Source organism: Balaenoptera acutorostrata, chromosome 2 (assembly GCF_949987535.1).
Source record: "Balaenoptera acutorostrata chromosome 2, mBalAcu1.1, whole genome shotgun sequence".
NCBI lineage: Eukaryota > Metazoa > Chordata > Mammalia > Artiodactyla > Balaenopteridae > Balaenoptera > Balaenoptera acutorostrata.
Genome location: NC_080065.1, coordinates 158,553,557 through 158,578,029, shown reverse-complemented (window position 1 = coordinate 158,578,029; position 24,473 = coordinate 158,553,557). Strand labels below are relative to the sequence as shown.

Below are 24,473 nucleotides of genomic sequence, written 5' to 3'. Positions count from 1 at the left end.
TTTTTTTTTTTTAAGGATCTCAAGGTCTAGATCCCATAAAATATGCTTTGGAAAATGCTGCTCAGAGTTTTCTCCACTGTCAGTGTCTGGTAAGAATAGTACCTAGTGGAAATTTAACAATGTAATTTGCCTACCTAACCCAAGAGGGCGAGGGAATTAACTAAGCCATGAGTTAACCAAGCCATTTTTAAAGGTCACTGTCAATTCCCCTCATATTCCTCCTGTTCCTTTGCCCTGCTGGTCCAAGGAACATGTGCAAAGAACCCCGACCAAAAAAAAAAAAAAAAAAAATCATGGTTACAACTCCCAAACTGAAAAGATAGACCCCAATATCATCATTCCAGTCTAACCAAGAGCGGATAGGACAAATGGCTGAAATAGCCAGGATCTTGCGCTACGGCCAAGTCACGGACCACAGGTAGAAATGCTTGTCCCTACACCAGCCGACTGGAATATTTAAGCAAATGTTCCATAGGATCAGGCTAGGAAGACCAAATGTCATACTCATGCTCATTATGACCTCAAAAAACGGGCTGTGTGACAGTCCAAATTGTCACCTGTTTATTCATTATCTCTGAGTAAGAGAAATCTGTCATGCTAGTCCATCCACCATCTATGCCCCCCTTTTTGGGTAACAGCACACTTTTTGGGGGGGAGTTGTTCTTCTTTTCTCCCTACCCACTCCCCATTGCATAGTCTTGGGGGGCCAGTTAATTCAGGCGCCCTGTGCTCCCCTGCCCAAGGAGTGGGTACTGTAGCCATGAGAGGGTCAATTAGACCCAGTTCACCCAGAAGTTTCGAAGCTAGAATAGAGCGATACAAGGCCAAAAAAGGTTAGACTCTGATGGTTGGTAAAGCCCCAGAGACAGCATTTAAGTCCTGCTACCCAGGTCCCCAGCATTGTCCTGGGTCCCCTCCTTTGCAGGACTCAGGCACTCTGCTTTTCTTTTCAGCCTCAGTGCGCCCGATGTCCTGCCGATAAATTCCCAGAGAGTTTCTGTTGCTTGCAGCTGAAGAACCTGGCCCAATACACTGAGCAAAACAACCTCAGCAAATTCCTACTTACCTTTCCTTTAACTGGACTTCAAATCTGAAAGCGACCTGAAAGCTTCCCTGACAGCCTAAACCTCCGAGTTTTGCACAAAAAGGTTACTGAGGCCACACAGACAGTGTCCTTCAGTTCACTAGTGACGGTCATGTTTCCCACCTGCCTGTGTGTCCTGAGCAGATTTCCAAACAACTTCCATTTTCCACTTAGATACAACCTAAACTGCCCTGGGTAGAAGGTCTGAATTATGACTATTTTTCCTCCCCTCCTGTGCCAAAACTGGTCCACCACCGCCACTTATCAAATGCTGCACGAGACTGCGGGCATCCTTTAAATATTCCAAGGAGCCTTTGCATACCCCCCAAATGTTCACAACCTGCCATTCAGCACAGCCTTTCGGCTCCTGTTCTGAAGGCTCCTGCCTTCGGTAAGGAGCTCCAAGTTCTCGGGTTCTTGTTAGCGGCTCACCAGGGATCGCCACACCAAGCACGTTCTGTTCTGAGTGTGGCCCCAGTATGTTTCATTTCATCAGCAAGGCACGAGTTTATTCTGGAGAGAGATGTTTTGGATACGTTCATAGTAGCCAACGAGCAGTACTTCCTTATATGCAGAACACAAAATCATCACATAAAAATCTGACCCAACTGCCAGTGTGGGGTTTAAAATAAACAAACTCACCCCGAAAATTACCTCTCTGGGCTGGCCAATTTTGCACCTCAGAATCACAGGCTGCAACAGTGGTACGGAGTCTGTAAAAATCAGACCGCAGTGATCTTTGGTTCTTCGCCGGAGCGGCTGGGGACCAAAGCTTCCATTTTTCTCTGTTGAGCTGGAGGTCTTCACTGGTCGCTGGACATACATTTCAAATCTGCGCCCTTTGAAAAAGCAACGACAAAGGAGACTTGGCCCAAGTTCTTCCCTGCAGCGCTGCCCAGGACTTTCCAAGCAAGGGCAGGAAGGGAACCCAGACTTACCTACGTTCTCCAAGGGAGTCGAGAAGCATGCTGCCCTGCCCATACCCAGCTGCTCAGCCCTGTGCCTTCTCTCTCGCTTTCCCTCTGCTCTGCACATTCTTTGTTTCCTTCCTCATTTCAGGAAGCATACTCCAAACCCCACCTACCTCTCCACCCCCCAACCTGAGTGAGGTGCCTGCAGCCCGGCCCACCCCGCTGTGCTCCCCTCTGTAATAGAACTCCATCATGCGGCTCTTCCAGTGTCCATTTATGGTCCTCCTCCCCCACTGGATGACTGTGAGTTCCCGGAGAGCAAGGGGTGTATCTGTGTCCATGTCCCCAGTCCCCAGCAGGTGCTCAATGAACAGAACAGAGCTAAAGACACAGAAGCACCACAGACACAATGATGATCACAACTCCTGGCCCCGGGAGGAAGCAGCTCTGTCGATGGGTCACGCAGCTCTGCTTGAGCCAGACCCACCATGCCCAGGGAAGAGATGGCCTGGCCTCGCCATCCATAGCTCTCCACACGGCCAGCATCCCCAATGTATTAAGATGAGTGGGACCTCCAAGGGGCTGCGAGAGTAGCATTTGAGATGAAGGCATCCAGAACCAAGCAGCTGGGTTCAAATTCTGCCTCCACTACCCAATAGCTGTATGAACATGGGCAAGTTAGCCTCTAGATGCCTTGATTTCCTTGTCTGAAAAGCGGGATAATTATAATACACCATCATAGTATTATTCCAAAGATAGGTGAGTTAATCTCGCTAAAACACTTTGTGCCTTAACTATGTATTAGTTATTTTTATTAGGGTATAATTTACATATGATTGTATAAGGTTAAGGTATACGATGTGTTGATTTCATACATTTATATATTGCAGTATGATTATCACCATAGCTTTAGCTAACACCTCTATCACATGACATAATTAACATTCCTCTTTTGTGGTGAGAACATTTAAAATCCAGTCTGTCAGCAATTTTGAAGTACTGTATATAAAACAGTATTGCTAACTATAGTCACTATACCTAAAATGGTTTAGGCGGTACCAGACATAGCCTTAAAAAACATTCAATCAAGGGATTAATTCATTCTCAATTCTCTTTCAAACTTTCTGATTATTTCAAGGAAAAAGTAGCAGTTTAACACATCTCTAAAACTTGCTGTTCTCACTTTCAACAAAGAGAAAGAAGCCCTCGAGCTCAAGTCTCTGGCAGATCTAGCTGAAATGCATAAAGTGATTTTGCTTTTTTTGTATTATTTTTATGGTTTCATGGCAGTTGACACGGGCAGTGCGAATAAAGCAGAGAGTGGTATCAATTTTCCATTTAAAATAAATCTATTGATATTAAATAGTGAGTAGAAAAAAAAATAGTGAGTAGGTTCAAAGGAAAATATGAAGTAACAATGTGAGTACAGTCGACCCTCAGCTTCCACGGGTTCCGCATCTGCAGGTTAACCAGCCGGGGAGGGACTGGGTGAATATACAGATGCAGAATCCACGGATACCGAGGGCTGAGTGTACTGCACCATTTTATAAAGGGACTTGAGCATCCTTGGATTTTGGTATCCATGGGGGTCCTGGAACCAATCCCCCACAGATATGAGGGGCAACTGCAGTTGCAAACATACTACAGCAAAAATCATGAAAGTGAGATCCAAATGCCTCAGGTGTGGACAATACAGATATACACTAAGGGATGCCTGGAAGTAGAGGTCCCCCTAGTGTGTGCTGTGCCCAGAGAACGCTCAGGAAGCTGACCAATGGTAAAGCCCTGCCTCCAGAGGAAGCCAGGACCTCAAAGTGCCCCTGAGACAGAGCACAGTACAAGATGGCAGACACGGCTGAACTTAGAGGTGAGTCTCCTGCTCATGGGCCTGGGCGGAGGTCAGCAGTGGCTGGAACAGATCAAGAGGCTCTGTGAAAGAGGGTGGACCAGACAGGCAGCATCGGCATCTACGTACACCAGGAGTCTCACGAGAGAAAAGCAGACTTCGCTTATGACCAAGTGAGGGTCAGGCAAACGCCTGATGCACTTCCTTGGAACCTGGTGTCTCCTGCATTCCCTGCCATCCATGCAACTGAGGGCAAGCGCTGGAAGGAAGCAGTTTCAGATGGTAAAGACACCCACTGGGCCTTTCCAAGCGGCGTTGCAAAACAACTCGATGGCATCTCTGGGCAAATGGGATATTCAACTCAAGCTATGATCCCATGATTTTCTTTGCGTTTTTGGCTCATCCATTTGTGATGTTCATTGGAGGGGGACATAGGTGAAGAGGTCTAGCTTGCTTTCCAAACCAGTTGTGTTCCCTCCCAGGCTCACCCACATACAGAGACTGCCCTCTCGCTGTCCTCTGGCCAGCTGGCCACCAAAACCATGCCCTGGACATGCATGGGGAGGGCATGCACAAATGACGAGACACAGGCCAGCTCTCCAGGAGCTCCCAGGCTCTTGGGCGAGAGAGTTATATGAATAACTCAACTCTAAAACCTAACAGCTACCACTTCTGAGGGACCTGCCCTGTGCCAGGCACATTACTGCATCCTCACGAGAAACTCCCCATCGCGCACATGAGGGGACTCAGAGAGGGGAAGTGGTGAGCAGCCAGGATGTGACACAGGCTGTTTTGTGGACCCAGGTCTCTGTGCCTCAAAGGTCACACTCTTGCCATCCCACTGCCCCCCCTCCCCAGCCTCACAAGGAAATGGGTGTCGTCATGGCGCCATCCAGAGTGTTGGGAGATCACGGATTTAATTCTGCTTAGGGCAACGAGAGAAGCCCCCCAGAGAAGGTGATATTTGAGCTGAGATCTTAAGGACAAGTAAGGACTTGGTTGGCAAAGCAAAATAACCTAGACTATGTTCATTCATAGATTCATTCATTCCATGCTGTATTTCCATGGTAGGTACTAGGTACTAGGAATTCGATGGTGAAAAGACAGAGCTCCTATCTTCCTAGCGGAGGAGACAAAAGACAAAGAATGAATTAAGTTACCTCTGTGCTGTGAAGAGATGAATAAGGAACTGAAATGGCGAATACTGGGGTAATCTATTTTAAGACAGTCAGGGGATGTCTTTCTGAGGAGGTGACATTTTTGCTGAGCAAGAATGATGAGGTGATGGTGCTATTCATATAAAGTGAGAGTGAGTGTTCCAGGCAGAAAGAATGGTATGTGCAAAGGCCCTGAGGCTGGAAAGGGAATTGTATGTTCATGGAACAGAAAGATAAGAATGTTTGGAAACAAGTGAGTCTAAGGAAAAGCATTGCTCAAAAGGAAGCTGGGGAGAGAGGCCAGAGACAGATGGTGTAGGTTCTATTCTAAGTGCAGTGGGAGGTTCCTGATGGATTTTCGGCTTGGAAGTTATATAATCCAATTTACCCTCTAAGATCAGAGCTCAGTTCCCTCATCTGTAAAATGGGAGTAAATAAGAGAATGCACAGAGAAATGCAAATCAAATCTACAATGAGGTACCACCTCACACCGGTCAGATGGCTATTATTAAAAACTCTACAGGGCCTCCCTGGTGGCGCAGAATCCACCTGTCAATGCAGGGGACACAGGTTCGAGCCCTGGTCTGGGAAGATCCCACATGCCACGGAGCAGCCAAACCCATGCACCACAACTACTAAGCCTGTGCTCCAGAGCCCGCAAGCCACAACTACTGAGCCCGCATGCCACAACTACTGAAGCCCGCATGCCTAGAGCCCGTGCTCCACAACAAGAGAAGCCCCCGCTCGCCGCAACTAGGGAGAAGCCCGTGCGCAGCAACGAAGACCCAACGCAGCCAAAAATAAATAAATAAAATAAATAAATTTATAAAAATTAAAAACTCTACAAATAACAAATGCTGGAGACGGTATGGAGAAAAGGGAATCCTCCTACACTGTTGGTGGGAATGTAAATTGGTGCAGCCACTATGGAAAACAGTATGGAGGTTCCTCAAAAAACTATGATCCAGGGCTTCCCTGGTGGCGCAGTGGTCGAGAATCTGCCTGCCAATGCAGGGGGCACGGGTTCGAGCCCTGGTCTGGGAAGATCCCACATGCCGCGGAGCAACTAGGCCCGTGAGCCACAATTACTGAGCCTGCGCGTCTGGAGCCTGTGCTCCGCAACAAGAGAGGCAGCGATAGTGAGAGGCCCACGCATCGCGATGAAGAGTGGCCCCCGCTTGCCACAACTAGAGAAAGCCCTCGCACAGAAACGAAAACCCAACACGGCCAAAAATAAATAATAAATAAATAATAAAAATAAAAATAAATTAAAAAAAAAAAAAAACTATGATCCAGCAACCCCACTCCTGGGCACATATCTGGAGAAAACTGTAGTCAAAAAGATACATGCATCCTTATGTTCATAGCAGCACTATTCACCTGAATGAATAGTGACATGGAAACAACCTAAATGTCCATAGACAGATGAATGGATAAAGAAGATGTAGTATATACATATACAGCGGACTATTACTCAGCCATGAAAAAGAATGAAATAATGCCATTTGCAGCAACATGGATGGACCTAGAGATTATCATGCTAGGTGAAATAAGTCAGAAAGAGAAAGACAAATGCCATATGATATCACTTATAGGTGGAATCTAAAATATGACACAAATGAACATATCTGTGGAACAGACTCACAGACATAGACTTGTGGTTGCCAAGGGGGAAGGGGGTGGGGGAGAGGTGGACTGGGAGTTTGGGGTTAGCAGATGCAAACTATTACATTCAGAATGGATAAACAACAAGGTCCTCCTGTATAGCACAGGGAACTATATACAATATCCTGTGACAAACCATAATGGAAAAGAATATGAAAAAGAATGTACGCATATGTATAACTGAATCACTTTGCTATACAGCAGAAATTAATACAACATTGTAAATTAACTATACTTGAATAAAACAACATTTTTAAAAAATAAGAGAATGCATTTGAAAAAAAGTACCCTGCCTGGTCAGAGGATGGATTGAAGATGTTCTGAAATGTGAGCTTGCATCAAAATCACCTGGGGTGCTTGTAAAACTCAAGACTTCTGGGTCCCACACCCTCTAGAGACTCTGATGCAATAGGTCTGGGGGAGGCCCAAGAATATGCATTGCTAACAAGTTCCCAGGTGTTGCTCCTGCTGCTACTCTGGGGACCCCACTTTGAGAACTCTTGGATTAGAGAGAACAATAAAGAAGTGGGAGGTGCCATTGGGATGCTGTTGCAATCATGAAGAGCTGATGGAGTAAGAAGATGTCAGTGAGATGGAGAAAAGTGGTCCAGAAGAGTTTTATCCTGGAGGTACCATGGACAAGACTAGCCTATAGATTGGCCGTTGGGGATGAGGGAAAAGGAGAAATCGGACACGAAACTCCTGGATCTCTGGATCTCTGCTTGAGCAACTTGGCAATGATAGTGGCAGAAACTGAAACGGGGAACCCTTAAGGATGGGTGAATTTGGAAATAAGGGCTGGGACATTCTAACTTTGAGATCTCTGCAATCCCAAAATGGTAATGTCAAGCAGGCAGCAGGAGCCTTCATGAAGACAGCAGTCATATTTATCTTGCTTTCCATTATAACCCAAGAACTGAGTCCAGGGCCTCCTGGTACATAATAAATATTCAGAAAACCTATGTTAAAGGTTGAAGAATAAATGGAGGCTGAGGAGCTAGGATAAGCAAAGGCACTGGGGCACCAAATGCTGTCATGTTGGAGGAGGCTGTGAGCAGTCACTCTTGAGGCTTCACCACGGACCAGTGGTACCACCAGCTCCATCACTTCCTGACCTTGGCATGCATGATGGAGAGGGAGGTTGGGGGGTAGAACAAAAGACAGAAATGAGCTCCCCAATTCAATGTAGGGCTCTTCCTTTAGAAGTCAGAGATGTCACATTTGAGCCTTTCTTGGGTGGGTTTTGAGACGGAAAGGTTTGAACTGTGAGCTTAATGAGCATGAAGGCCAGAGGAATCTAGCTAACATGGGTTTTTTATAAAATAAATCATGCGAAAATCAAGCTGTGCAACTTGGGGAAATGAGGAGGGAGGGATGGGGAGACAGGGGGAGAAGACAGAGGACAGAACAGGAAAAGTGGCTTGACCAAGACTGTCTACCCACTAAGGGTACAAGGGGCCAGCCTCCAGACCTTCACTCCCAGGCCAACCTCGACCCTGGGGTCCTCACCACATTTCAAGCAGGGATGATGGACCCTCGGCCTCCCCACTTACCAAGTTGTAAATTAAAAGGCTGTAATTCCAGCCAGGGGTTCTGGTGACATCATAAACCGCAGAACCACAAGCTCAATTCACCAGAAGCCCCAAGATGGAATTACACCCTTTTTTCCTAATCCAGGCAGCTCTGGTCACTGCCATTTCTTTTCATGATATAATAGAAGTGAGCGATATTTTAACTATTTGCACGTGGCCTTTCTCGTCCAGCAGTTGAGACTCCTCTCCCTTCTCCTCTCTCCTTCTCTTCTCCCACCCCGCTGTGTGCTTTTCTCCTAAGGGGTTTCCTAAAGGGACGTCCCCTTCTTTCCGAGGCTGCCCCTCCTCCAGGCCCACTCCCTTCCCCTCTTTCCTCCACATCTCTTCTGCTTTTCTGTCTCCTCTTATTGGCTAGCAGCTCCCTGACTTCTACCTTAAATCTGCTTTTCAAAAGAAGTGCAGTCTCCTCTGGGTCCAGGACAAGATCCTGGAGAACAGACCCTTGACTGTGTCTGGAATACACACCCCAAAGTAGCCTGAACAGGAAGTCATGAATGAATCCAGGAAGTTTACAGCTTAAAGATGAATCTTTCTGAAAGCAAATGAATGCTTCCAATATCTGTTTGTTGGGGTTTGGATTTGAGTCCTAACTTTCATAAAATTTTGCTTGACACAATGTATACCTGGACATCACGTTACCTTTACCCCTGCTTCCCCACCTTAAGCTTATGGTTGGTACTTAAGTTCCTATGGGAATCTCATGTAGAGGGAAAAACCACAACGAAGGGCAATAATAAAAGCAGTCATCTGGGCGGTGGGAATGGGAAGGATTGGGAGTTTAGGATTAGCAGATGCAAACTATTATATATAAGATGGATAAACAACAAGGTCCTACTGTATAGCGCAGGAAACTATATTCAACATCCTGTGATAAACCATAATGGAAAAGAATATAAAAAAAGAATGTATACATATATGTAACTGAATCCCTTTGCTGTACAGCAGAAACTAACACAACATTGTAAATCAACTATACGGCACTAAAAATAATAAAAAATGAAAAAGCAGTTATCACTTGATGAGTACCTCCTATGTCTCAGATGCTTATCGTAGTCTTCATCTCTTGCATAGAGATGTTATTTTCCTCATTTTATGGAGGAGGGAAACTGAGGCTCAGAAATGTGGAGTATTTTGCCCAGTCCCACAACTACTAAGTAAAGCCCTTGGATTTGACCCCAATCTGACTCAAAAGCCTCTGTATACATGCTCTCTCAGTATCCCCTCACATAAAATATTTTAAGAATAAGTGTTTCATGGGACTCTAAAAGGACTTTAACGATTGATCTTCATGTAACAGGATTTTTTTTTAATTTCAGAAGGGGTGAAAATTCTACATTCTTTTAGGGTACAATCAGAATTTTAAAAAACCCATTCCAAATGTTTTGCATATTTTTTAAAAACAACAAAGTAAATTATTTCAAAAAGATTATGACTTCCCCAAAACCAAAAACAAGCAAAAAAAAAAGCTTAATTCCACATTGACATAATTTGGCAGAAACGCGGTGGACCAGTGACTCTCTTTATAAGGTGTCGTTCACGAAACACCTACATTGGAGATGGCAGCTTTCAAAAGAGCTCATTTGCACAGGTCTGTGTGCCCCGGCTGTGTGCACTGTGCAGCGCAAACCCTGAGCATCTTGGAGATGGCCCGCAGTGGGAAGGGCAGGCCACTTGAGCATCTTGGATGTCCTCCAATGGCAAGAGAGAGAGGAGGGGCAGAGAGTCCGTGCTTCAGGGGTTAAAGGACTTCGGGACTTTATAACAATATAATGATGCTACCGCTGAACAGAGGCTGCAGCCCACGCACTTCATAAAAGAAAAAGAAATACATCTGACGTCATTTCAGAACGCTAGCTGCGAACATTTGAGAACACAGCAGTCTTGGTTTTAGAAAAGTTGGACTAGAAGAGAAAAAAAGCGCCTGTTTTCTCTTCTTCAGAAAATGTATCTCTGCCTAAAGAAGCACGTGTTTGGATGGTTTAAGGAAGATGTGTGAGGCAGTGACCTAATTTTTTTCCTCTAGCATCAGGGATAGTAAATAACATCTTCCCAGAGACTACAAATGGAGAAAGATCGTCAGTATATATTACATGAGGCTACAATGTGGAAGTGAATGCCGCCGTGAACAAGCAGGCGCCTTGCTTCTCCAACTTCAAAGTGACATGACAAAATCTCCTGGTGATGGAGAACAATTTATTCACTCCCAGCAACAAACATTTAATTACCAAATTAAGCCCATAGCATTGTACTACAGGATGGAAAATCATCATCATCTTCTAAATGTAGAAAGACAATGAATTTGAAAACATCATGTGGGTTTTCCTTACAGACTGAATGTCCAGGATCCCACTGGCTATGCTCACATACACAGACCTTCAGGCCAAGCCAGCCTTGATCAACCGCAGAGAAAGCACCAAGAGTTCTGATGAGACAGTAGTTAAGAGTATGAGCTCTGGGGCCAGACTACCTAGGTCCAAACTTGGCTCTGTGATCTTGGGCTGTATAAGCCTCAGTTTTCTTGTCCGTAAAATGAGGATAAGAGTGCCCTACCTCATGGGCTTGTTGGGAGGATTAAATGAAGCAATACACATAAAGTGCTTATAACAGTATGTAGTAAACACTCAATAATTGACAAATATCACAAGCCTTTTCTCCCCCATTACTATGCTTGTGTTGGCTAGAACTCTTGCCAGAGATAGAAAATCGGTCTCAAACTTAGCTTACTTAACTGAGAAGTCCAGGGGAGTACCAGCCTCAATTACAGCTTGATCCTGGGACTCCAATGGTACTGTCAGGCCCTGATCTCTCTGTCTTCTCTCTCTCTCTCTCCATCTCATCTCTCCTTCCTCTGGCATAGCTCCACTCTCAGACAAGCTCACCCCTCATGGTGGCAAGATGGCTGCAACAGCATCAGCCTGTATCCCTCCAGGTTTAAGTCCAGCAGGAAAGGATGTAGCTTATATCTCGGTAGATCCCGCACAAACTTGGGAATTCAATCTAACAACACCAGTACAAATCATTGCTCATCATTTCCCTGATTACTGACAAGGTTGAGCACATTTCATTTTCATGGTATTTATATCATTAAAGGGTCTTAAGATCATCATTTTACTGAAAACCTTCATGTTCATCATGCACAATATGAGAAGAACATATATATTTACTTTAGGGGGTGTCCCGGATCTGCCAAAATTAGAGGATCCTCCCCTTTGGGCACAAGACCTTCTCTCTGATGACCTGTCGGTCTCCTGAAGCATTCTGCTAAAATAGTAACTTCGTGGTGGCCATACCCATGCTCAACTCCACCTGAAAAACTGAAACCACAGCAATGCCCAAGCCCCTTCATCTCACATACTCTTCACCCCCAAGTCCCCACCTGACACCCTCTTGGCTCCTGGGGCTGCTAATTTCCTCCAAGTACCGTGGAGAATGTCTGGCTTTAGTGGTTCCCATTCGTTTCGGCATCATCTGAGATCAAGTGCCTGCTCTTTTCGAAACACTTGCAAACTTGCTTCCTTGGCTGCCCAAATCCCCGTCTCTCAACAAAAAAGTGCTGGGAGAGCTAACCTACCAACTTTTCTGCACAAACTTTCTGAACACCATGGTTCCAGGGGGTTCACTGTCTAATATCCCCAGGAAGCTGGGAGCCAAAAGTTCTCCCCACCAACACCCTTCATGCCCTTGGCTTTGCTCCCAAGCTATTTTTGGCCCAGGTAAGTCCTGCTCTCTTTAAGGACTTGACTCAAGTGTCACCTGAATCTCCAAAACTGGGGTTAGTCATTCTTACCTCTCTACTCCCAGGCCATTTGGCTCACATCCAGAAGAGTGCTGGGCTCAGATTGTTGGCTTTCTCACCCACATTTTCCCCCACCTGCCTACAGCTAGCACAGCATCCAACACAGAGTTCCAGCTCGGCACATGTTGGCTGAATGAGTCCCCACTTGAATGATGGGATATATGTCTACACCTGAGAACCTCATCATCCGCATGACCCCACTGCAGTGCTTCCTGAAGTGCAGTGTACATCCTCATGACTCATAGTAAGAAGCAAGGAAACAGGATTGGGCTTTCCTACTCTTGTTTTACCAAATTCTGTGCCACTGAACGTGGCTCAAAATGGTATCAGAGTGCCCTTATGGTGGTTGTAGGTCTGAAGAAGAAAATAAGTAGTTTGAGAAATCACTTCCTAAGTGCTTCCAACATGCAAAGAGCTGAAAGGAAAAGTGAGTATATGTATCAGTCAGGTTAGGCTAGGTTTTGCTGCAGTAACAAACAATCCCTAAATCCCAGTAACTTTTAACAGCGAAGGTTTATTTCTTGCTCATGGTACACATCCACTGTGGGTTGGCAAGAGTATCCAGGCTGATAGAGCAGCCAGCCACCTCAAATAAGGTTAGTCAACATCCAAGAAGGCATAAAAATATTTGGTGAGCAGCATTCATGAGGACCATAATAGGTAAGTTCTGGGCCTTGAGCTTTGTCTTTGTTGGAGGAGGAATAACATGTAAAGGAGGAATGGGCTTCCCTGGTGGCGCAGTGGTTGAGAATCTGCCTGCCGATGCAGGGGACACGGGTTCGAGCCCTGGTCTGGGAAGATCCCACATGCCGCGGAGCAACTAAGCCCGTGAGCCACAACTACTGAGCCTGCGCGTCTGGAGCCTGTGCTCCGCAACAAGAGAGGCCGCGATAGTGAGAGGCCCGCGCACCGCGATGAAGAGTGGCCCCCGCTCGCCACAACTAGAGAAAGCCCTCGCACAGAAACGAAGACCCAACACACCCAAAAATCAATCAGTTAATAAATAAATTTTAAAAAAAGAAAAAAAAAAAGGAGGAATAAAAAGGGCATCAATCGTACAAAAGAGGAAAGAAAGGTGGGGGCAGGGGGAATGCTGGGGTAGAATGAACAGGCCTCAGGATCCCATGAGTGCATGATTAAGTCACTGAGTCTAGACCTATTGTTTGTTACATGTGTAATATGTACCTGGTAAGCTCTTGCTCTAAGCTTTTGGATCAGTTAGGGTGCTCAGAAGGTTAGCAAGGAAATCCACTCTGGCCAAAGATGGGTGATAACAGAAGGCTCCAAGGGCGCTCACAGAACTGAAGGAAAAACAGATGAACTAGGTCTCCCAGTGGAAACCAGATCAGCTCCAGGGCTCTCGACAGCAAGACCAAACCACATCCTCATCAGCTCCAGCTGTGTCCTGTCTTCACGTTGTCCAGGTGTCAGATTCCCTGCAGAGAGGCTATGTACGGCATGGCTAAGGTTCTGATGCACATCAGAGAGGGGAGGCCAGGGCTCTTTGAATGGCAACCCCACTAAGGCTGCATGCAATAGGGACATCCCCCAGAGAGAAATCAGGGTGCTGCTTCTAGAACAAGGGGGAGTGATTGATGATGGCTCAGGCAAAACAGATGTTCCTAAAAGCACTTTAAATCCAAATGGATTCTCGCAACCATAACATGGGTATCACACTCCTGCTGTTTACACACAAAGAAGCTGAGCCTTAGAGTGTAAGGAATGTCCCAACATCACACAGCTGGTAGGTGCATAGGCCCAACTCTTTGGGGGCCCCAGAGCCTGTACCTTTACCATTGTTATCTACTATCTCACACAGATTTGACAGCCTTTTTGTTGGCATTTTTCATGAGGCATTAAAATGAGGAGAAGGAATATAAAATGATCACATCACTACTAATCATGCAATCATCACATCTGTAGAACACTTTACCGTCTACAAAGTGTTTTCACATATATGACCTCCTTGGTCTTAAACAGTGTGAGGTGGGCAGACCCTCTATCATCCATCGCATTTATTGGATGAAGATGTGGGACTCAGATCAAATGATTGGCTGGGAGCTGGTGAGGGTGGGTCCAGCATTTCCAGGTCTCATTTTCAGCTGGAGGTGATGACCTGGGGCTTTCCCGGCAGGTGTGGGACTCAGTTTGCTGGTCTGCAGTGTGGGGCTGGCAGGTTGTGGTCCACTTGGAGAAAGAGGGCAGGATCGTGGTTGGAACTGACCAGGCACATGAGATGCATGGGAACTCAGAGCCTCTAAAGGAAAAGCTTGGTCTCTCAGCCTCACCAGGGGGCTCTCGAGAGAGTTCTCCATTGTCAAGTGCGTGTAGGTCTTACTTAGTGGTGTTAGTGGAATTGGGGAAGTGTAACTTTAAGGAAGCTCAGCTCCCAACCCTTCCTGCATCCTTAATACCTGACTTAGGAGGCCCCTAGCAAATGTTCCATGTTGTAAAATGTTAGGCTAATCATAGTGTTGGGGATGGCTGTAGAAGTGAGTTAAAAATAAAAGAATGGAGGAGCTATGGGTATTAAAGCCTCCCCATCACTATCCTCAGCTCCCTGCCTGCATGCAACCAGCCACTCCTGCTCCTTTGAAGCTTAGAGGCAGTACAATGTGGTGGTTTGGGTTGACCAGATGTCTCCAGTGTCCCATTATCTGGCTTCAAATCCCAGTCTCATCATTTTCTGTTCTGTGATTTTGGTAAGTTATTCATTTCTCTGAGCCCATTTCCCCATTAGTAAAACATACCCACTTTGTGGGCTTAAAGATAAAGTGAGCTAATCCACAAAAAGTACCTAGCATGGTGCTCAGCACATACGAGACTTTCAGAGGCATTCACATAAATAATAAATCAGAGAGACTGAGTGACTTGCCCAAAGGTAGATGGCTAGGGAGAGGGGGGAGTCAGGATCCAGACCCAGATCAGAGTCTCAATTCTGAATGCTTCTTCCCACCATGCCATGCTGCCTCTCAGAGCCATGCTACTTCTCACAGGGAATTGGAGTTTCTGGTAGAAAGGGGTAAATTCGTGTCATATTTCACTTCCCACTGAAGCACTCCCAGGACTCATCACCCTATCTTCAATGGACTTTTTACCTCCATGAGGTGAAAGCATGATCCTTAGTCTAAATTTGTTTCCTTAAACTCACCTAGCCTTGCCGTGGTCAGATCTGCCCTGATTCCTTAAAGGGTGCTCTGTAGGCTTGGGAATAACATAGGGAACAGTGTTTTTATACAGCACATGCCCACTTACATAGAGGAGAGAATTCTTCCACAAAGAACCTCTAGCTTGACCCTGGCACAAACTTATTTGAACAATCAGAAGACACACTATCTCCTGCAACAGGGAGTCAAGAGATGGTGTGGGCTTCAGGTATGATATGATCAGGGCTCTATCTGAACTCCTCTGGCTCTCTGGGTTCAGCCTTCCTCCACACACTGACTCTGCACTTCAAGCTGGCTTCCTTCATTGTGGCATACTGCAGCCTGTAGTAAATGCACTTGCTTACTTTTTATATCTAGGAAGAGAAAGAAGACTTTGTACCTCATTCCAGCTTAGGCCACATGCCCACCCTGATTCAATAACTGTTGCTGGGGCAATGCCATGTGATCATTGGACTGTATCCAAATTCCTGAACCAATTATTGACAATCACCCTTAGGCCAATCAGGGCCTTGGGGCGGGGATGGAATCAGATTCTGTGGGACCCAGAGGCCTCAGGGGAGAAGTGGAAACCAGAAAACCAGGTTCTGTTGGGATGGAGAAAGAAAAAGTAGATGTTAAGTACTCAGCCAACAATGCCCATCCCACAAAGACAGTGGAGGGCAGGGGATGCACAGTAAGAAACTACTGTGCCTAGGATGCCAGGGGGAAAATCTCATAAAATGCCATATCTCAAGTCAAAACTCTAATATGAGATCACCACATTTAATTTAAGAAAAAAAGTGTCATAGCAGTTGCTATTTATTGAGCAACATGGAGGTAGGTACTTTCCCTACATCATGTCATTTAATAATTTAATCCTCACAACAACCCCTAGAATTTGGAATTATCACTCCTATTTTATAGCTGAGGAAACAAGGCTCTGAGCAGTACTCTGACTTAAAGTCATCACACAACTAGAACAACGAACTCAGATTTCTGTGTGCAAAAAGCTCCAGCACAACATCTTGTTTGTTATACTTCGAAAAACAAAAGTAGGATGTGTGAGTTAATTTCATGTGGATCTCATACCATTGTCAAAGAGTAGGAAATAAATGACCTTCAGCCTCTGGGTCCATGGGAAAAAACACTGTTAAAATTTAAAAATAAAGTGCAAAGTGGGACCAGAAGAATTGGGGGAATGAGTAGAAAGCCACCATGCATTCTTCTCCCTAAATATACAAAATTTTACTTAGATTTGGGGAAGGAAAATGGGACCCCCCGACTCCCCCCACCCAGGGCTAGCTTGTCATGTTTGGACATCACTATGAGAGTGACTTTAAGAGGTTGTTTTATGCTAACAGGGTCTTTGAAAAGGAGATATCTTTTTGGCCCAGCTTGTCCATCTTTCAGATGGGCATACATATATACTTAAGTGAGTTTTGCTTGTGCGGGGCACTTGACTGCACAGGTTATTTTGGGGTCAATGAGACTCCTGGGATAATAGCTATCTGGGGGGTCTTAACTGAGAAGGTGTCCCTGTGGCTGTCCCCATGGGCTGTTGGAGTCCATATCTACTTCACTGCCCCTGCAATGGGAATTGAGGTGGATTGGCCTCCTCTTGCTGCTGTAACAAAGCACCACAAACTAAGTGGCTTAAAACAATGCAAATTTATTATCTAGCAGCTCTGGAAGTCAGAGGTCCAAAATGAGTCTTATGGGGCTAAAATCCAGGTGTCGTCGAGCCTATTTCTTCTTGAGGCACTAGGGGAAAATCTGTTTCCTTGTCTTTTCCAGCTTCTAGAGGCTGCCTGCATTCCTTGACTAGTGGCCCCTTCCTCCATCTTCCAAGCACATTACCTCAACATCTGTTTCCACTGTCACATCTCCTCTCTGCCTTTGACCCTCTTGCCTCCCTCTTAAGAGGACTCTTGTGTTTATATTGGACCCATCTGGATAGTCCAGGATAATCTTCCCATCTCAAGATCCTTAATCATACTTGCAAAGTCCCTCTTGCCATATAATGCAACATATTCACAGGTTTGGGGAATCGGGACATGGACATCTTTTTTGGGGGGGGTGGGGGTGGGCATTACAACATGAGGGACAAAAAAAGGCATCACCTTATGAAGCCATCATCCCCCACCAGTAAGGACTGAGAAAGACACTGTTTCTAATGGATCAGCTTAAAATGGAAACTAGCAAAAGAATACGCTGAACATCATTGCTCTCATTCGGGATTGTCAATTTTAGTTTGATAACTTTTAACAGAGAGAATTTTGAGACTGTACACACATATGCATATATAGCAACTGGGAAAATGAGGAAATTAGCTGGATGATTGAGTCCTAATATTTATTAGGCCTGATATTTCCAGATAAATCCCTCTCCCACTCAGATATTGTGAATTTGAATGACTATTTCCCCTTCCACGCCCAAACTCCATCTGTGTCTTTGTCATGTCTCCTCCTACCTGTGACTACTAAGAGGCTGGTCCCAGGGGACTCTGCAAGCAAATAAGGAGATGTGTGAGGTCAGGAAATCTGGGAGGAGGGATGCCAGGGTGGGGAAATGGGAGGTTGGGAGGAGCATCTCCTGTGGGGCAGGGTTTCCCAGACTTCAGGCATCCAGGTACCATTTTTAACACTTTGTCCCATATTGATGTCCTACCTGTGCTACTCTTAAGTTAATATTTTTCTCAAATTGACTAACTTTTGGTGAAATAAGTTGTTTTATCTGATATTAATTCCATAAAAGGAAAACCAGAAAGAATGTAATAAAACAAAAAATTATCAAATATTATTAAAACAATTAATTGTTTAATCATTATTAAGATAAAAATATGTCCATAGGCTGCCTAAAATATTCTTATTTGTCATACATATTAGAACTTTTCAAACTTTAACATGCATACAAATTGCCCGGGGATCTTGTTAAAACACAGATTCTAATTCTGTCCAGTCTGGGGTGAGATCTAAAATTCTGTATTTTTAAGCAACAAACGGTAACTCAAGTTTCAGAAGACTGAATCACACACTCATGGGACCCTGAAGCCCGTTCATTCCACCCCAGTATCCTCTCACCTCTACCTTTCTTCCCACCTCCACGCGATCAGTGTCCTTTTTATACCCCCTCTACATTTTATTCCCCCACCTCCATCAAAGACAAGGCTGGAACTTAGCCACCATGGACATCAGGAGTGCTGTTTCCCCAGATATTTCCAGTTCTATCCCTCCAATACATGGTAGGATTGTACTTTCTGGTCCCCTAATGGTTAGGTGGGGCCTAGTTCTGGCCCATGAGTTGTGAGTGAGAGTGACATGTATCATTTAATTTCTATTTCCCATCTGGGATGGTGACTGACCATAATGAAGATGGTGGCTGTTCTATCTGCCTAGGAGCCCTTGCCAACCCAACAATGAACATGGACCATGAACAAGAAATAAACTTTCATTGTTAAAAGCCACTGGGATTTAAGAATTGTTTGTTACTACAGCAAAACCTAGCCTAACCTCTCTGATACATACACCCTAGTTTAATCCACTTTACCCCTCAGCACTTTGCAAGAACAGAAGCATTTTGTAAGAGTTTTGTCAAGTTGCTCATTTTCCCCCCAAAACCTAAAACTGATGTGCTAGCATTCTTATGCCATTTCTAGCCATGTTCAGTGGCACAAAATTTGGTAAAACAGGAAGAAGAGAAAGAAAGCCCAATAGTATTTCCTTGCTTCTTACTGAGCCACATATGAGCTGTAGTGGGATCCACATAGAAGTTCCTCTACCCCCCAAAGGCCTACACTTTTCCACACCAGCTCTAGCTCCCAATCACCTTCCCCTGTGAAGTTTCTTTTTGGAGGTATTATACAAGCCTGTTGAGGGTGAGTGTTTTCCCAGATAACCAGCTTGGCTCATGTGAACAACGTTCACTCAGCATAGAAGGCAATTTCTTCCACATGTGATAACATTACCTCTCACTAGATCACAAATCCAGAAGCAAGGTAAACTGAATAAGTGACTATGGGAGAAGCACCCAAGTGGAGAATACAGTGAACAAAGACTAAATAATGTAGGTTCTAATCCCAATTCTGATATCATATTTGTCCACCAGCCTCTTTTGAGGGCAAGTGAAAGAAACCCAACTCACACAATTTATAAGAAAACTAGAAAACAAAAACCTCTCCAGGTTCTCAAAAAATGTCAAGAAGAAACTATCTCCCTCCGTGACAGCACACGGCTGTCTTCTTTTTGGCTCTGTTCTCAGATCTGCCTTCCCCAAGTGGCAGCAAAGATGACCACAGCATGTCTAGGCTTACATTTCAGCAGCTCAGCAATCCCAGGAGAAAGGGACATGCTCTTTTCCAAGGGCTCCATCAAAAGTCATAGAATGAAATTTCATTGGCCTGGTTTCAGTCACATGCTCACCTCTGAACCAATCACTGTGGTCATGGAAATGCAAGTGTTCTGAGTGGCCAGGCCTGGGACACATGCCCACCTCTGGTGGTGGAGGTTGGAGCAGCCTCAGTCAAATCACATGGACTGAGATTTGGGAAGGGTAAGTCTCCCTAAGAAAACTAGAGTCCTATGTCCAAAAGGGGGAAATGATTGCTAGATAGACAAAAGCAACTAGGAGCCACTCTAGCTGCAAACATCTTCCCATCCCCCCAATCTCAATTCTAAATCAAATTCTTTGTCAATCTCCAAGGAAGCTGCAAAGGCCCTACAATGCAATGTCGTTTCAGTGCAAATAGACTGCAAAGTGACACTGACAATCATTCCAAAGATGCAAGAAGTCATGAACTGCAGGAGAGTGATGGTGGAGAGCTGCTCAAATCAAATGCAAGATTATTGGCAAAGGAGGATATGGCCAAAGTCAAACAGCTTATAATTGAAAAGGAAAAGTCTGCAAGGATGATGCGAAAATAAGAGTTTCAAAAAGAATGATTAAAACATCAAAATTTGACTTCCTCAAATATTTTTGTCAACATTGATCCTTTTTACAGTAAGACTCTGGATATCAAGTAATGCATCTTATGATGTGATTTTTTTAATTACACCAAAAATATAAACATCTGACTCATACTTTGTACATTCTAAGAGTTAGTGCACAGTTGCAATTATAAACTAAATTTGGTTAAGTGTATGGTACATTTTTCCAAATTAAATGGGTGTGAAGAGGAATTTCATTGAGGTCTCGACCTTGACCTTAATAATATGAACAAGAATTAACAAACTTATTGGCTTCTTGTGCTCCCTCCTCTGAGAAACATCTGTCTTTGCCCATGTTTCTACTTTCCTTTCTTATTGATTTGTAGGTGTTCCTTTTATACTCTTGATACTAATATTTGGTGTGTGTATTGCAAACATCTTCTCCTACTAAGTTATCAGTTCAATTTATTGAAGGCCTCTTTTAATTAACAAAGCATATGTCAAAGGGTTTTTGTTTGCTTGTTTATGTGTTTGTTTCAGACTCAATAAGAAATATTAGCCCCTATTTTAAGCAGATTTACCTGAAAGGTTGTTTCCCAGTACCAATAACCTTCAGATTCAAGGACCTTCTGCAGTTCAAAATCACTCTTTCCTTCATGTCAATGCAAGATACTGAAAAATTTTTACTCTGACTTTTTTCTTCAACATTCTAAATCAGCACTAGGAAACAAACCAATATTTTTCCTTGGGATGGGCCAGACTGGATAAACTTAACAGGATGCGTGTTTCCCTGACATGATATGGTCTGTCTTAAAATTGATAACTTCTGGCAAGGATCTGCAGGTTACTTTAGGTTCCTTCTTGGAAATTAGAGAACACTCTAGTTACATCAATATCACACTTAAAAATCATCAACTAGGGGCTTCCCTGGTGGCGCAGTGGTTGAAGAGTCTGCCTGCCAATGCAGGGGACACGGGTTCGGGCCCTGGTCTGGGGGGATCCCACATGCCGCGGAGCAACTGGGCCCGTGAGCCACAATTGCTGAGCCTGCGCGTCTGGAGCCTGTGCTCCGCAACAAGAGAGGCCGTGATGATGAGAGGCCCGCGCACCGCGATGAAGAGTGGCCCCCGCTTGCCACAACTGGAGAGGGCCCTCGCACAGAAGCGAAGACCCAACACAGCCATAAATAAATAAATAAATAAATAAAATTAAAAAAAAAAAAATCATCAACTAAGTTAGCCATTTTCTAAGATATTTTTAAGAAACCAGTCTTATATTAGTTTCCAGTGTAGAAAATAGCATATTATCTTTATGAAAACTTTATGAGTACATTGGATTTCATTAACCTTCATGCACTCTAAAAATTTTTATTTCTCCATCTGGAAGAAAAACTAAGTTAGACCCTTACCTCATACCATATAAAAAATTAATTCTTAATAAAGTTCTAAATTAAAAATAAAATAATATCAGAGGAACATTTTTATAAAATCTGTAGGAGACCTTCCTAGTAAGTAGGCATAAAAATTAGAAACTCCAGAAGAATAGCCAGATCCACTAACATAATATTTTTAATTTTTTAAGGTGTAAGCTTCTTAACCCAATTAAAAGGGAATAAGCAATAAGGACATTTAACCACCAAAAAAAAAATAAGATAGATCCTGGATTGATTAATTTGGTTTTCATTATGTCATTGGGAACCCAGGCTCTATGTTTTTTCACTCTGCAATCCTCAACTTTGGCTTTTGCCCTTGGGCTTGTCCCAAGATGTTACAGTTGCTGTAAGTGCTAAATCCTCCCTCAGAAGGCAGAAGGCAGTAGTACCCAGCACTCCTTGGGTCCCTTTTGAAGGATGTGAAACCATCCCTTAGATTTCCCTTCTCAGAAACCACCAGTAGACTTCCATCATTGGGGAAGTCTACACTTCCTGCTTCTCAGTGGCCATAATCCCATCACAAACCTATGCCTAGGGGGCTTCCCTGGTGGCGCAGTGGTTGGGAGTCTGCCTGCCAATGCAGGGGACACGGGTTTGGGCCCTGGTCTGGGAGGATCCCACATGCCACGGAGCAGCTGGGCCCGTGAGCCACAACTACTGAGCCTGCGCGTCTGGAGCCTGTGCTCTGCAATAAGAGAGGCCGCGATAGTGAGAGGCCCGCCCACCGCGATGAAGAGTGGCCCCCGCTTGCCGCAACTAGAGAAAGCCCTCGCACAGAAACAAAGACCCAACACAGCCAAAAATAAATAAATAAATATTAAAAAAAAAAAAAACCTATGCCTAAAGCACAGAACTAGTAGGAGGAGTAGGATTACCGTAGTTGGCTTGAACTAACCAAAATTCACCCTCTGGGACTGGGGAGAAGCCCATACCTTACTCCTAAAGCCCACCGCTACCCCATTAGCAAGGAAGAAGAGGGAAATTGCTGTTGGGTAAACAACCCACAGCACCTGCCATGGCTAATATAAAGTCTCCTCCTCAAAGTAAACAAGTTTACTGAGTTTAGAATATGTGCCAAGTTGCCCTCTAGAAGCTCACAGTCTAGTGCAAGAGCTGGCAAACTTTTTCTGTAAAAGACCAGATGATAAATATTTTAGTCTCTGAAGGTCATTTGTTCTCTTGCACAACTACTCAGCTTTTCCATTGTAGCTCAAAAGCAACCACAGATAGTGTGTAAACAAATGGACTGTGCTCCAATAAAACTTTATTTATAAAAGTGGTGGGCCAGATTTGACCCAAGGTCCTATAGTTTGTGAACCCCTGGTCTAGTGGAAAGATAAGTATGTAAACCAAAATCTCACAGTGGCCTGCAGACATGTTTTGTTTGCCAAACCCTGGGTGTAAGCAAGATATTCACTTTCTAATTGACCATAGTCCCCACTACTCCCTATTGCCCCACACCATGGCACTCTCACATTTACTGTCATGACTCTTGAGTAAAGGTAAAGGTTGTTTCACCCAGAGTTCCAGGAAACACTCACTTGTTTATTTATGGCATCTTTGGGGACAAATTTTTTTGTACATAAATTTCATTAACAATACCACGCAATGAAACCGTTTGTTCCACTGTGATCCTTGGTATACTTTGGGACCACAGACACATACACAATTTAACGGAATTATCTGGGCACCGATTTTTCTAGGCATGCAGTCCAGAGAAGCCCCATGATAATCTTTTCTCGGGAGTGATCAACAGCCCTGAGTGGTCCCTGTTGACAAGCTCCGTGGTAACCCAATCTCTACATTCTGCTGACAAGCCACACTCCCGTGGTTTATGAGCTCAGTGGAATCCCTGAATAGAATTATACCCTTTTATTGAGTCCTGAACCATATATTATCATGAATACTAAACCAGTTCAAATGGTCCATCCCCTCTGCCTTAACATTAGACAAAGCCTTTAGCAATTACCCTTCTCTTTAAAGAATGTGTTTTCTTTGGCACTGAATCCTGCTGAAACCTGATGTGCCTGGGCCTTCTGCATTTACCTCTAGGCTCCAAGTTAGGCTGCCCCCAACCCCATCGGTGTCTGGGGTCATTCGGACAAAGTCATTGGAAAGCTAAGTGCCTCCCCTTTCCATAAAGAAAGGATTAGCAAGGAGAATTAAAAGCATGGGCTCAACTTCAGAGGGAATGGTTATAACCCTTACAAAGAGGAGCAGCTCTTTGTCACCTGACATCTTCAGGTGATATCAAGCACTTGAGAAGCACTCTTTCCAACCTCAAGGAGTCCAAGGCTCTCCAGAAGGTAGTCCTTTCTTTAGCGATTCTAAAGAAGGAGACGTGCTATTTATTTTCATTCATTCAAGAAACGTCTATTCAGCATCTGCTGTGTGTCAGATACTGTGCTAGGCACTGAAGATAGAGCAGGAAATGGAAAAGATCTGAATGTGACAGTGACGAGTGATGCTGAGGAGTTGGAAGTAGAAAATAAATAGATCACCAAGTTCACAACATGAAAGTAACTCGTCGTAAGCGATATGACGGAAAAGAACAGAATGCTGTGTGTATGAGTTCCCTGTGGCTGCTGTAACAAAGCACCACACACTGGGTGGCTGAAAACAACAGAAATGTATTCTCCCACAGTTCTAGAGGCTAGAAGTCCAAAATCAAGGAGTGGGCAGGGCCACGCTCCCTCCAAAGGCTCTAGGGGAGAATCATCCTTGCCTCCTTCATCTCGTGGTGGTCCCACATGCTCCTTGGCTTGTGGCTGCATCACTCCAATCTCTGCCTCCATCTTCATCTGGCTGTCTCCTCTTCTCCCCATGAGTTTCTCCTCTGTGTGTCTCTTAAAGAACATTTGTTGCTGAATTCAGGTCCCACCCAGATAGTCCAGGATGATCTCATTTTGAGATCCTTCACTT

General features: G+C 44.6%; 1 long non-coding RNA gene across 4 annotated transcripts in view; it reads right to left on the bottom strand.

Annotated features, from left to right (window-relative positions):
- LOC103007326 (uncharacterized) overlaps positions 1–24,473 on the bottom strand; it is a 167,045-nt gene that overhangs the window by 106,772 nt on the left and 35,800 nt on the right. For 2 of the 4 annotated variants that reach the window (XR_009007099.1, XR_009007096.1), the window contains exon 2: positions 1,727–1,923. This is a non-coding gene — a long non-coding RNA (uncharacterized LOC103007326). The remainder of the gene's footprint in view (positions 1–1,726; positions 1,924–24,473) is intronic. The other 2 variants (XR_009007098.1, XR_009007097.1) reach the window with 1 other exon arrangement.